The 2,383-nt window shown below is 38.4% G+C and overlaps 1 pseudogene; it reads left to right on the top strand.

Moving 5' to 3' along the window:
- Window positions 1-333: 333 nt before the first annotated feature.
- On the top strand, window positions 334-1,861 carry LOC149196253 (RNA-binding protein L pseudogene; annotated as a pseudogene).
- Window positions 1,862-2,383: the final 522 nt, after the last annotated feature.

The raw sequence follows: 2,383 nt of genomic DNA on the forward strand, positions 1-2,383 counted from the left end.
ACACGTCTTCGATTACCAACATAAAGTTTTACTTTCTATCATTTCTTTCGAGTGCATATAAGTGGACAGAATCTATAGCTCTCTAAAGTCTGGATCAAAACCTGCTCAGCTTTCATAGAATTTTTTAGTACCCTTCGAGCTGACGTAGATTTCCTGCACTGCGCTGTGTCGCGGAGTTTTTTCTCGCATTCTTTTAAATATTTCAGAATGATGCAGACAGATCCCATGGCAGAACCGGCGATTGATTCCCAGCAGCAACAACATCAAGAACAATTGATGATGCCCCTGCCTCCCGAAGCTAGGTTTTGGCCCCAGCAACGGCAACACCAACCTCAGGTTATGGTGCAGCAATCCTCGCAACAAGTGAACTCCACAGACGAGATTAGGACCCTCTGGATCGGGGGTTTGCAGCATTGGATGGATGAGAATTATCTGCAGGAATGTTTTGCTTCTACCCAGGACCTTCTCTCTTAAGATCATTCGCAATAAGCAGACTGGACTTTCAGAGGGTTATGGCTTCTTGGATTTTGTAAGCAATGCAGCAGCCCATATGGTTCTCCAAAATTACAATGGTGTACAGATGCCCAGGGCTGAACAATTTTACAAGCTAAATTGGGCAACAAAAACGGGTAGAGAAAATCGTTCTGAAGATTTTACTATATTCGTGGGAGATTTGGCATCTGATGCCACGGATGAGCTGCTGCGAGAGACCTTCAGAACCATATACCCATCTGTAAAAGGAGCAAAAGTTATTACTGATAAGGTTACAGGCCGTTCAAAAGGATATGGGTTTGTAACATTTGGTGATGGGAATGAGCAGGCTAGGGCTATAACAGAAATGAATGGAATATTTTGTTCCTCCAGACCTATGCGAATAGCTCCTGCCATAACAAAGCAGACTACTGTTTATCAACAACCCTATCCTCCTCAAGTGGTCGAGTTGGACTCAGAGAATGATCCAAACAATACTACCCTGTTTGTTGGTGGCTTAGATCCCAATGTGACAGTGGAAATGTTGATGGAGACATTTGGCCAGTATGGTGAGCTTGTGCATGCAAAAATACCTTTCGGCAAGCGGTGTGGATTTGTGGAGTTTAGCAACAGGGCATCTGCAGAGTTAGCATTGCAAATGTTACATGGTACAGTTCTTGGTCAGAGACCAATTAGGCTTTCTTGGGGAAGAAACAAACAAGTGCAGCGTGCAGGGCCTTTTCAAACACAGCAACCAAATCCAAATCAATGGAATGGGGCATATTATGGTGATGGACAAGGATACAATGTTGGTTATGGTAATGTCACACAGCCTCAACAAACAAATCCAAATCCATGGAGTGGGATTTATTATGGTGGTATCCAAGGATCCAATGCTGATTATAGTTATGCCACACAACCATATAATGCTGGTTATGCTTATGCAACGCAACCTCAAGACGCAAATATGTTGCAGTAAATTAGTTTCAGTTAAAGCAGCAACAGGGCATCTGCAGAGTTAGCATTGCAAATGTTACATGGTACAGTTCTTGGTCAGAGACCAATTCGGCTTTCTTGGAGAAGAAATAAACAAGTGCAGCGTGCAGGGTCTTTTCAAACACAGCAACCGGATCCAAATCAATGGAACGGGGCATATTATGGTGGTGGACAAGGATACAATGGTGGTTATGGTTCTGTCACACAGCCTCAACAAACAGATCCAAATCCATGGAGTGGGATTTATTATGGTGGTATCCAAGGATCCAATGCTGATTATAGTTATTCCACACAACCAAATAATGCTGGTTATGCTTATGCCAGGCAACCTCAAGACCCGGATATGTTCATTAATATCGCGCCAAATGCAAACTATCAGCAGCATCGACAGTAAATTAGTTTCAGTTACAGCAGCCATAGTAAATTAGTTATAGATAAATTAGTTTCAGTTACAGCAGCCACAGTAAATTAGTCATAGATTTTTTGGTTACTGTTTTAATTTTTCAATCTGCTATTTCTAAATAATAAATTTAATATTTTAAATTATTGACAAAATATTTGTTCATGGTATATGGTTCGAATTTAATATTTTAAATTATTAACAAAATATTTGTTCATGGTTCGAATTTTTGTACTTTTATATGGATATTGAATTTCAATTTTTTATTTTATTTTTTTATTTTGGATATATATTCTTGTTAAGGAGAAAAATATTTAATAAAGGATATTTGTATTTTAAATGGATAAAGTTGGAAGGTATTTGTACTTTAAATGGTAAATTGGAAGTTTTGGTATTTATATTTTAAATAGGTAAAATTGGAAGTTCTGTGCAATAGGTTCAATTGATTAAGATTAAACAATTTTATTATTTTTGCAAGTTTTGAATTAAAATAAATCGACTAAAAACAACAGTAAC

Source organism: Pinus tabuliformis, chromosome 2_2 (assembly GCF_031772625.1).
Source record: "Pinus tabuliformis cultivar Carrire ecotype Pingquan chromosome 2_2, CPIR1, whole genome shotgun sequence".
In the NCBI taxonomy this organism is placed as follows: Eukaryota; Viridiplantae; Streptophyta; class Pinopsida; order Pinales; family Pinaceae; genus Pinus; species Pinus tabuliformis.